Source organism: Tupaia chinensis, unplaced genomic scaffold, assembly GCF_000334495.1.
Source record: "Tupaia chinensis unplaced genomic scaffold, TupChi_1.0 Scaffold000423_1, whole genome shotgun sequence".
Lineage (NCBI taxonomy): Eukaryota > Metazoa > Chordata > Mammalia > Scandentia > Tupaiidae > Tupaia > Tupaia belangeri.
Window position 1 is genome coordinate 3,164,218 of NW_006159928.1, and position 13,360 is coordinate 3,177,577.

Consider the following 13,360-nt stretch of genomic DNA (forward strand, 5'->3'; position numbering starts at 1 on the left):
GAGTGGGGCTGGCAGGTGGTGTGGTATGGTGGTTAAGGGCACTGAATTCCCACACAGCTGACCATGGTTCGAGTTCCAGACCTGGCGACTTGATTTCTCACATTCTCTCCAAATGATGCCATGACTCAATAGTCACATTAATATTTGAAATGTTTTGTTGTATGAGACAAAATACATTATATTTTTAATATCTGTAAATCCAAGGAAAGTCTAGCTTTCATCAGATTTCTGTTGCGTATTTCTATTTTTCACGCACTTTCTTTGGAGAATGTCCTCCTTCCTGTAATTCAGAGAACTCCCTGATGTATTGAGTTTGTGCAGTACAGCCATTGGTTGAGGAAAAAAGTCCTCAATGATCTTTCTCATCCAATATGAGAAGACTATTATAATTTTCATTTTATTAAATATAAAATATAAATAATGATACATCAAGTTTAATTTTTTTTTACATTTTAAAATTTAATATTTTAAAATATTAGAGCCAAGCAGTGGCCTGATGGTTAGGATGGTTGTATTTCACATGGCTGACTCTCCGTTTTGAGTTCCAGACCTGGCAGCTTGTAAGTCACACAGAGTGCATGTACATATGTTCCCAAAATCCTGAGAAGAGAATGAAGAAGGGATTAAGGCATGGCCATACCCCAGGGCAGGGTGGAGGAGGCTGCTTTGTCTATTTCCCTCTCTCTCTCCCCCTCTGTCTTTCTCTGGTGAATGCATATGCCTCACAGCAAGTTTTAAATATTTAAAAATAAAAAAGAACTAAAAATATTATTACGAAATAAAATGACCAAGATTGTAAAATTGTGATTTATTGGATTATAACTAGATTATGGAAATATAGCAAGCATAAATAAATATAAACAGTAGGAACACAGTTGCGTCAGTGAGAACAAACTAAGTTAATCTCTAAAAATAGTTTTAAAGCCTACTGCTTACAGTAGAACATTCCAGGAAACAAGAATATATACAGTAGGTATGCTGTTAGCCATCACAGCAATGATATTTTCACATGCCACATACCTTCTGGAAAACTCCACTGTTTACTACTGAGAGAATTAGAGTGAAAAATGCAAATGACATTTTAACTTTATTATAAAAATAATGTTTATACCTTGGGCTTTTTGAAGGAATTGCAGGGTTTATGATCCTTACTTTGAAAATGCTGCCCTGGACCATTCTATTGTTGCCTTCTTGTTACTTAGCTCTAGACCTCCTTAGACAGGTTTTCTAGCCACGCAAACTAAACTATACATTCTTCCTTGAGTTATTCTTCTTCACCTTAACATACTTGTAGTTTTTTTTCTTTTAATCATTTACCACTGTTTAAAATTATTTTAGGTATTTATTTTGTAATTTATTTTATAACTTCGACTTCTAGAACATCATTTTCATAATAAAAAGGACTTTGTTTCCCAGGTTGGACACAGAGTAATACATATTTTTTGAGTGAATAAAATATTTTTTTCAGAGTATTGGATATATATTTTAAACATATTTTCATATATATTTTATTATAGAAAGGTAATGCTATTGAATTTGAATGTCCTCACAGTGATTTTATAGATCTTCTGTGAAGAAGTTGTTATATTTAGAATACTGGTTTTGATATCTAGGGTAGATTGTAATAGATTATTAACTGTGTGTGTGCGTGTGCGTGTGTGTGTGTGTGTGTGCGTGAATATGTAGCTCCTACCTTAGTCTAAATAAGAAGTTAGTTAACTTTTGAGAACTCTGTGTTAGGACAGAATCATGATAGAATATGGATTCTACCCTACTTGAGCATTTTAAATATAGTTGGCCCTTTTTACCCTTGTTTTTGTACCCTATAACATACTGCATACTATACATTTCCGATTTTTAAGTGTTTCGGAATGCTTGTGACTCTTTGTGAGCAGTAGGGTGACAAGAGGAAGTCCAAATGGGACACAACAGCATTAGTCCAGGCAGGAAATCAAGATGTTGGCTTGGACTACAGCCATGACATTGGAGATAGATAGAACTTGATATATAGTGGGTGTCAGAAAAGTCATGACATATTTTTTCTATAATTTTCTATGCAAAAAATGAGTCATGACTTCTCTGACAACCCAATATAATTGCAATGCAATCACAGTATGAGTTATCCACATAAAAATACCCCCTTTTAACTTCTGTAAGTAGAATCTAGTTTAGAACTTTAAAGATGGTAAGCATTGGGCGGGGGAGTGGGGAGGTGGGAGTGTTACTCCTCCCCAACATGCAATTGGAGTTAAAATAATACAAACCAATAAAATAACAATTTAAAAGTTCTGATTTTCCTCCCTTGCAGGAAAACCTAATCATTAATTCATCAGTCCATATATTAGTATTTATAAAGACTAAGACAACATTTTGCACTAGAGAAAGTTTCCTGACTACAAGAAGTTTGAAATCAAGATAGAATTGAAGCAGGCTAACTTGAGGCTTAGCAGGACTCTGCCTTTTTAAAATTAAGAAAAGTCTCTGAAGAGAATAATCTGACTGAGTGCTGAGTCATGGGGAGGTCTGTTTGAGGAATTGTCAGATGAGAAACCAGGAATGGCTATTTAAAGAAAAACAGGAATTGGGGATAATTGTTAAGAAAAAGTCTCTGATGAGAATAATCTGAGTGCTGAGTCATGGGGAGGTCTGTTTGAGGAATTGTCAGATGAGAAACCAGGAATGGCTATTTAAAGAAAAACAGGAATTGGGGATAATTGCTCAAAAGAAAGTGATTGGCCTTGATTTTGATGAGGAATGATTTTATACCTTGTACCTATAGCTACTGAGCATATGCTGAGCTTTTGAGACAGTTTGTGACACTCACCATCTCCCAGTAACCTGTCTACACAAATAAACTCCCTTCTTGTCTAGCCTCTGCCTCTTGTGTCATTGACCACATATAGAAGCAACCTGTCTTGGTTTGCTGGTTACAAATTGGTGTTGTAAACAGGATCATTGGCAAGTATTACTCCCTATGGCTACTGGGGGTTTCCTTCTGGGGGACGTTTGGGGTGCTTGCCTCCAAGACCTGCCACCTGCTCTAACTGTGGTAATAAAAAAGATTGAGAGTGGATGTGCTCACTTTTGAGGTAAGTGAAACCAGATCATAATCTAGAAAGTCAAAGCCCTTTTCAGTTTGGGTTCTGTACAACAGAAGGAACTATTTGGGGACTGTGGGAAGGGAAACTAGACACGTCTGAATTTGAAGAGCAGTTTTGTAATCTGTAGCCTTTTGTTATTGATGGCATTATGCTTTGTGTTCTATGTGGGTGTTTGTGTGAGTGTTATGGATGGGCAACATGGTTCAGTGCCTTCAAGTAATGTATGGCTGATTTAATTAAGAGGGTTGTGTTTTCTGGCATACCAGCACCTTAAGGTAAACATTTAGCATGCTGTGAAAAATGGTTAATGACAGAAATAATCTCTGATAATTTGAGAGGTTAAAATTCTGTTATGAGAAATTGAGTGAGGTATATTCACGAAATACTTGAGTCATTTTTAAGTTATGCTACTTTGATTAATATGAAGTATGAAGTTTTCCACTTTGGGCTCTCTCAGTCTTATAGAAACAAAAGATACTGGGTTGGTAAATGAGATTGTTTTTTATCTACATTAAAAAATCTGTCAAGAAAGAAAATGGCTTTAAAATTCATAAGAAGTATATTCATACACTATTGATACATGATTTTAATTAAAAATAGATTGCTTTTGGGTCAGTAGGTGGCATGGAAGTGCTGGGCTCCCATGTAGTTGACTAAGGTTCAAGTGCCAGACCTGGCCCTTTGAAACTCACACCAAATGCAAGTATGTGCATTCCCAAAATCCCAAGAGGAGAATGGAGGAGAAGGGATTATGATGTGGCCATTCCCCAGGGGAGAGATTGCTCACTTTCTGTCTGTCTATCTCTGTTTGTCTGGTGAGTGCACACACCCTATAGCAAAAATTTCTTAAAAAATAATAGATTGCTTCTTGGGAATTTAAGAGTAAAAAATTCTGGTTATTATGTACATGCAAGATTAGAAAAAACTAAGGTTTGTTCTGATAAGATAAATTATAAGCATGCACCACCAACTTATCAAAAAAAACCCAAAACCTCAGTATATGTTCAGTATTTATAGATACAAGCATGTACAAATCATTCCTCACTACAATCAAAGTCAGCAGCTTTCCTTTGAGCAATTATCCTGATTCCTCTTTTTCTTCTATATACCCATTCCTGGTTTCTCATTTGACTTTTCCTAAAACACACCTCCCCATGACTCAGCACTCAATCAGATTCTTCTCACTGAAGGTCTTTTTCATTTCAAAATGGCTGCAGTCCTGCTTAAGCTCAAACTGGCTAATACAATAAACATGCTTTTATGATATCACATGGCAACTTCATCCACAGAAGGAAGAGTAAGATTCTGTACAATCATGGAGCAGCAGCAACAGATTCAGCCCAGGGTTATGGGAGAAGGTTATACATAAGAAGTGAAGAGCAAGATGAAGCTTTATAGTGAAGGGGAGAGAATTCAGGAGAGAAAAGTTAGCCAGGGGAGAAAAGTACAGAAAATCCAGGCACAGGGAAAAGTTTATGAATGAAGAAACTTTATGTTTGGGAATTGACTGGCTCTATATGATATAATTCCTAAATGGAAGGTCTACAGAGATATTCAAAGTTAGAAATAAGTTCCTTTTCTTCAGATTAACTCTATGATGGCTCAGAATGAATCATCTTCCAAGGACCTAAATTACTTTAGCTAAGATATAGGATATATTACTTCATGTAAGATTAAAAATATTATTAACTTAATTTATTCACAAATGAACACTTTCCTAAGAGTCCAGTAGGCATAACCTCATAAAAATATAGCTTTAAAGACTTAAGTAGTCTTAATGTATGTTTCTTAGTGCCAAAGTCATGTTTTTAAAATGATATAATGTTGATTCATTATAAAATAGATTCTGCTAGAATAAATTGACATCTAACAGCAAGGAATGTAAGTAGTCATTATTTCAGTGTTAAGAGTTTTGGCCCTGAAATTTAATATGTACCTGACGTTCTAAATAGTCCTCCTATTATATTTTCAGGGAAATGGCTAAGCTTTAAAAGTAAGTAGTTAATACACTTTTAGATGACACACATTTTCCATGGTTACATGGTTTCCCCTAAACTTCAGTAGGGAATTTCAGAAAATAGCTCTGGGTTTTAAAATACAAGTTGTAGCTGACTTATTCATAAACCACAAAGATGTTTGCCTGATAATTATTTCAATATTGAAAACTGCAGTGGGCTTCTAAGTGTCCCCTCTATAGAATATATATTTTTGGATGTTCATTCTAAACTTGTAATAGTCCAAGCTATGCCCAGTTTTTTCCTTTGCACAACAGTGAAATGATCTCAATGTCAGTAAAAGTCCTTCTAAAGTTTCATGAAGAAATTTAGAGAGATACATCATATTAATCTTGGCACTAATTTGTTCAAATATTTTCATATTTACAAAAAAATTGTCATATGTTTTGGCTTCTCTGATTAGGATTGGCCATAACTCAAATTTTGAAATAAGTCAAAATTTCTAAAGTTGGCCATTAACCAAAACTCATCTAAATAACTTTCAAAAGTATAGATTCCTGGGAGATTTCCCTTGGATATCCTAGCTGAATACTTATGACTGGGGAATCTACATTTTTAAACAAACACCCAATGTGATGGGAATTACCAACTGGAAATGGGCAAGTTATAGTCTGTTATGTCCTCTATTTTTTACTTCATGTAGCAGAAGGTCCCATTACCCTAAGTTTGGAGACCTTAAACTAATAAGGCATGTAGATACCCCTACCTTGCCCTACTGACATTATTTCCTGCTGCTAATGACCTCATAATCCAGTCCCTGATTTCCATGGTGACCTAGGCTGAAGAGCCCCTTTATAACTTTTGTGTATTTTCAGTTGTCCTCTGGAAACAGTATCTCTGACTGTTTAATATTGTGTGACTAAAGTGGAGGAAATCCAGACTTTGTGAAACAGAAGGTCTTCATGGGGAATGCAGAGATGAGTTCAGTGTGATCCGCCTCATGCCTACCTATTCAGATAATACAAACTCAAAGGAAGACGTTAAAACATTCAGGATGTCAAGAATATCCCTATTGTTCAGGCACAAGCTCAGAAAAGACCAGAAGCTAGTAGTCAGAGTATTGACTTTATGGTGGTTGAAAATATTCACATGTGCAAAAAAATGACATTTAACATTTTAAATTTATTCTCCCTTTCTGTCAATACTCGATGGTAGAAATTTGAACTTACTAACTGGCAATTTGTTTATCACTATTACAACAGTCCCTTTCAATTTATAAAGTCACTTTTCATCTTCCAAAGGTTAATGAACTTTACTATTTTCTTCTACAACATGGAATCTGAGTGTGTGGTAACTATAGTCCTGGGGACAGGGTATTGAAGTAAGGAGTGGTTATGGGGATCTGTGTTAAGGTACTGTTGTTCCTCTGGGTGTCTTTATTGATTGACTTCTGTGACTAGAGATTGTGACTCATGAGTTTGTGGCCTCTGGCCTCATCTATTGGGTCATACACTCACCCATCTAGTACTCACCCATCTGTGACTCCCGATCAAACCCCTACTTGGTTGACAGATTCTTTAGTAACAGAACCAAGGACAGAATGACTGAAGAATAATGATACATGGCAGTAAGAGGCCCTGGTGAGTTTCTGTATTAATTTCTTACTGCTCTTGCAACTAATTATTACAAATTGTGTGGCTTAAGACAACATAATTTATTGTTTTGTGGTTCTGGAGCTCAGAAATGCAAAATGAGTTTCACTGGGTTAAAATCAATATGCCAGCTGGACTACTTTCCTTATGGAGTCTCCAGAAGATAATTCATTTGTTGCCTTTTCCAGGTTTTTCTGTTTCTTTGTTTTTAAGGTTTTTGCCATAGGGAACATGTGCTCACCAGAAAGAGAGAGACAACGAGAAGGAAAGTGAAAAATCACCATACCGGGGAAGGCTGCACTGCAATCCCTTCTCCATTCCCCTCCTGGGATTTTGGGCATGCATGCATACATGCATGGTATAATTTTAAAGCCACCAAGTCTGGAACTCGAACCATGGTCAGCCATGTGGGAATCCAGTGCCTTAACCACTACACCACTTACTGGCCCTGCCTTTTCCAGCTTTGAAAGAACATTATTAATCTCAACTTCTCCAAAGACAACGATATCATACAACTTTGACGCCAACTCTTCTGCATCCTTTATCCATGTGTAAGAACCTCATGATTACTTTAGGCCCATTATCCAAAATAATCTCCATTTTTTTTTAGATCAGCATAGTAGTACCTTTAGTTCTATCAGCATCTTGATTACTCATTGTCATATAAAGCCACATATTCTGATCATTAAAATATAGACATCTCAGAGAAGCCATTACTCTGCATGTAATAGTGTCTGAAACATTTTGTTGATTCTAGATTAAATCAAATCTATGAAGATATATGATTAGAAGAAACTACTCTTCATATCTATGACTTCTAATATGCTTAATAATAACTTTCAGAGAATCAGGACCAGCAGTTAGTGTAATGGCTATGTCTCTGGACTCCCATGTAGCCAACTGCAATTCGAGTCCCGGACCCAGTGGCTTAAACTCATGCTGGGCACGTATGCGTGCATGCCCAAAATCCCCAGAGAAGAATGGAGGAGAAGGGATTGCGGCATGACCATCCCCCACAGGGGGGCGATTTCTCGCTTTCTGTCTCTGTCTCTGTCTGTCTGGTGAGCACATGTGCCCTATAACAAAAACCTCTCCAAAAAAAAATAAATTTCAGAGAAGCAATAACAGCCATACTACATAATATCTCCTAATTAGATATTTAGGAGAAAATATCTAATTTTACTCTAAAATTCTCTAAAATTAGAAAATTCAACTTTCCATTGTTAAGTTTTACTATCCAGTGAGAAAATTTAATTTGGATGTGATATTTAATAGGATAATTCAGCCATTACATCTTCAAATTGTTCATTTAATACTCCTTGGGAATCCAGGGAAAATGAAGGTATAATGGATTTATTCTGGGTCTGGTTAATGTCCTTTCTGGGAATAGACTTTGGAATAATCAAAGAAGTACACTGGGAAACTTGCTTGTGGGTCTGCGGATCGTTCTTCCCAGAAGTGATGCTGCACACTAGACTGGGCAACCAGCAGAGGGAGGGCACGGATGGCCTCAAGACTAGATTTATTTCTATGATCACCGTAACCATGACTCAGAGTGGAATACTGAAATGAATCCTAATCCCATTTTGCCACTTTGGAAAAAAGAAGAAGACAAGCATCTAAACAGAAAAACACATTGTGCTGAGCCCTGAATCATAACCATTGCAAACTTATCCCCTAATTCCTATTATCGCGTTAGCCATGAACATCATCAAGATTTATGGTAACACTCCCTTCCTCCCTTTTTTCTACCTGCTTCTCAGTGATTTTTCCCTTGATGGCTCCTCTATCACTTGTGACACTTGACATTGTTCTTTAAATGTACATGGGTTGTACATTTGTGATAGAAGTTCTCCATGTCGAAGGAACTGAATAGAAAAGGGAAGTCCAAAGGTGGGAGTGTTTCCTACCTCGATGTTACTAGCCTTACATGCAACCCTTGCTTATATCATCTGGGCAAAAACATTGCTATTAAAGACTATATATGTGGGGGACATCTCTTAGAAAAAGTCAAGACAAAGAGGGAAGGAGAGTATTCCTTAAATATAGTTACTATGTAGCTTTATTTAAACCTCATCCTTGCCTTTCCAATTCCAAACACCCATTTCTTTATTTTATTATTATTATTATTATTATTTTACATTTAAATACTATATATTATTACAGCATACAAAATGAGTTTTTGCAGCATGAATACACTGCGTATTAGTCCAGTAAAAGTTATTTCCATACACATTTTCATCAGAAGATAACTTTCCATTTTTGTATCCCTTGAATGTTTTGCTTCTTTTTATCCCCCTTGATTGTCTCCCTCTCACTCCTCCCATTTCTCACCCTCTTCCCACACTGTCTCTGGTATTCACACATCTCTTCTTAAGAATATTTTAAAACGTGGAAAAGAAAAAGTAACTCTGGAGAAGGGGTGGGACAGAAACATAAATGAAATTCTAAGGTCTCCTTTTGCCACCAATGCATGACTGCTTTGGACAGAGAGGTGAAAGATGTTCAAGATGTTACTTGGTGTTGGGAGACTATGACCAAAGCACCAGGTTTTATCGGGTCTTTATAAAAAAGACTTCACTGGTTAAACAGACTTCTGTAAGTATCTTATTTTCACACCTTATTCCTTAAAGAGCCTTGCTTGGTAGTAAAAGACAGAGAAATTCGGCCGTTTATCATCCTTGACAAAGGTAATAATAATTAACATTTATTCAGTGATGTACAGTATAAAAAGCTTTTCCACATAAGTTATTTCACCTGATCCTTATTAAAACCAAATAAAATACAAATTAAGTCTGTATTAAAGACAAAGAAAATCAGACTATAAAAATAGGACTTAAGCCTCTGAATTCCTTGATTTTTTTAGCATACAACCCTGGAAATAGTACTGTCACTCATTTTCAGTAACTCTTTGGGTACTGGTTCACCCACCAGCCCTCTCTACCATCTCCAACTTAACTCAGATTCTTCTGCCTTAGAGAGTACATTGAAGCCCCTGGGCTCTGCTCCTAAGCTACCAGTCTCACTTACTCTTCTGTGTCTGATACAACACGTATCACAATCTGTCTGCTACTTCCTTTCCTTCTTCCTTTTTTTCTTCTTTCCTTTCTTTTTTTTTTTTTTGGAGAGATTTTTCACTATAGGGCGCGTGCGCTCGCCAGACAGACAGAGAGAGACATTAGAGTCAGAAAGCGAGAAATCACCCCCCAGGGGGGATGGTCACGCCGCAATCCCTTCTCCTCCATTCTCCTCTCGGGATCCTGGGCACGCACGCACACGCGCCCGGCGTGAGTTTTAAGCCACCGGGTCCAGGACGCGAACCGCGGTCGACTACGTGGGAGTCCAGCGACATAGCCATTACGCTAACTGCTGGTTCCCTTTTTTTTTTTTTTTTTTAGAGGTCTTTGCCACAGGGTGTGTGTTCTCACCAGAGAGAGAAACTGAAAGAGACAATGAGAGGGAAAGTGAGAAATCACCCCTCATGGGTAATGGCCATGCCACAATCCCTTCTCTTCTCCTCCATCCTCCTGGGATCCTGGGCACATACGTGCCGGCATGATTTTCAAACCACCAGGTCCAGGACTCGAACTCCAGTTGACTATGTGAAAATCCAGAAAGGTAACCACTACACCATCCGCTAGCCTCTCCTTTTCTTTTGTGTGTGTGCGTGTGTGTGTGTGTGTGTGTGTGTGTGGCGCACACACACGTGCACTCTATGTTCTTCAGGATACCGTACCTGCTTTGTATGTTGTTGTTTCACAATGGAACTCCCAGAACCTAACATAATGCTCTCTGCATGGGGCAGAAGTTCAATTATTTGTTGAATGAATGAACACATATATAAAAATCTTGGTTTAACCTAATCTACTCTAATTATAATTCAAGGCATTATATATGTCAAATGATTCTGAGTTTTAATAGGCACCTCTTTAAAATTAATCTGTAATCTGGACGGTCCTGAGATGACGTCATGTTTTGGAAGAGGTTGGGAGACCGGAATTTCCCCTTTCTTTTCAAATTATATCATGCAAGCATTAAATTTGGTCTTTTTGCCTTGAAGTAGTTTCTTGAAATTTCAATCTCTCAAACAATTTATGATGTAAAAATGTTCATATTTTACAGGCCGGCAGGTGGCATGGTAGGTAAGGGCGCTGCACTCCCACATGAATGGCCGTGGTTAAAGTCCTGGACCTGGCGGCTTGCTTTCTCACTTTCCCTCTGTGTGTGTGTCTTTCTCTCTCTCACTCTGTCCCTCTCTGGTCAAATTTAAACAAACAACTATTTTACAAAATTTATGTTCCGAATTTCATGGATTTAATGGTCTCTCTTTGCCAATTTAACATGTACTATTAACACTAAAGTTGCATGTAAAAAATACAAGACAAGAAGATGAGTGGTAGTAGTTCTTTTACCAGTGCATTCTGGTTTTATTCTGGCTAGTTAATCTCTGACTTTTAAAGTATAATTTAAGAAAGTTAATAATGTGCAGTTAGGTACGAAATAAAAATAATAAATAGCAAATATAGAAAAAGTCAGTTTAAGGTGTCATTTTGGACCTATGGAAATAACCAATTTAAATACATTATATGTACTTTATTTTAGAATGATGCTAATTTAAGAAACTTTTTTTTTTCTTTTTAAGATATGTTTTTGCTATAGGGCATGTGCACTTGCTGGAGAGACAGAGACAGAAAGAGAAAGCAAAGAATCACCACCCGGGGGGATGGCCATGCTGTAATCCTTTCTCCTCCATTCTTCTCTTGGGCTCTTGGGCACACATGCACTTGCGCCCAGGATGAGTTTTAAGCTGCTGGGTCTAGTACTTGAACCATGGTCAGCTACCTGGGAATACAGAGGCGAACCATTATGCCATCTGCTGGTCCCAAGAAACATTTTTTTTTTTTTTAACGTAGTTGTATTTTTTTTTTTTTCCTAAGAGTGAGAGAAGAGAGAAAGACAATTTCATGCCATGATTTGGCACCCTGGCCTCCCCAGATAGCCAGAATCCTAGGCAGGAAGGCAGGCACCCAGCATGGGCAAGTCAATGGGAAAACTGAACCTACAATGTTCCGTATGGATCTGGCATGGTCATTTGAGCAATGCATTACCATTATACCACCAAGCAACCTAAAATTTTGAATTAGGAACGCATACCAAAATATTCATTTATTTTTATCCAGTAATCCCAATATCTAGATATTAAAATATTAAATGACATCAATATGATATTTATTACAGCACTATTGAATAATAGAAACTTAAAATACATTCTAAAATGGAAGATTGAGAGTGTGACTAAGTGACTCATGATTAATTACATACTTTAATATTGATTACTAAAGGGAACCAGCAGTTAGTGTAATGACTGTGTCGCTGGACTCCCACATAGTCGGCCGCGGTTTGCGTCCCCGACCCGGTGGCTTAGAACTCTCTCCAGGCTCGGGAACCAGCAGTTAGCGTAATGGTTATGTCGCTGGACTCCCACGTAGTCGACCGTGATTCGCGTCCCGGACCCGGTGGCTTAAAGCTCACGCTGGGCGCGTGTGCGTGCGTGCCCAAGATCCCTAGAGGAGAATGGAGGAGAAGGGATTGCTGCGGCGTGACCATCCCCCCTGGGGGGGTGATTTCTCGCTTTCTGTCTCTGTCTCTCTCTGTCTGGCTAGCGCACGTGCCCTATAGTGAAAATCTCTCAAAAAAAATATTGATTACTAAAATTATGCCTATTTATGCAAAAAAGAAGAAACAAATCAATTCAAGAAATGTAATCAATAAACATTCAACACAACAAATAATTCTATTTTCAAAGACATAGCAATATGCACTTAAATATACATGTACAAGTAATAATGAAGAAAAGTGAAATTATTGAAGCAATTATCTCCTTGAACTAGAGATTACTATTAGCTTTAGCATTATAATTTGGCACAATTTGATGCTAAACTAATTGTCTCACTAAGAGGTCTACCAATGAATAACTCCTAAATGCAGATAGGAGATTTATTATTTTAAAGACATTTTTGTAATTAGTTGATTATCTTATCTCTTTATGTGCTCTTACTCCAAACAGAAATCAAGTGAAAATTGACCTGTTAAACTTATCTGGGCATCTTGCATGAACTTTTGAAAGCTTTTCATTCAATTTGTGCACATTGACAATTTACAGTAGGTTTATGAAGTGAAATGATAGTTTGATTCAAAGTTGAGGAAAGATAACTTAGAAATTAAAATAATATATTCTACAAGTGCCATCACATTTTCATATATAATAATATGGCAAATATTATGATGTATTTTTGTGAAGCACTTCTCCCTTGTTTTTATATCTGTGTTTACTTTAAAAAATAATCTGGTTACTCAAATTATTACGTCATCTCAAGAAAATACTGTTTTTAAGTAAACGTACAGTCTACTGACCATAGACAGCTTTTTAGACATTATGGCTAGGGTAAACATAAGCAAACCTCAAATAAGACCTGGTTCAGTTTGCAAAAGGGAATCTTTGAGGTGACTGTTTTTAAACTTCATTAACTCTGATTTTCCATTTCACCAGTAATGACTCTTCATGGTTCCTAAGACCATTCCTTAAGCTTTCTACCTAATTCCTTAACACTCCTACAAACACAGTAACTATTCATGTGACTCTCCTTCATTT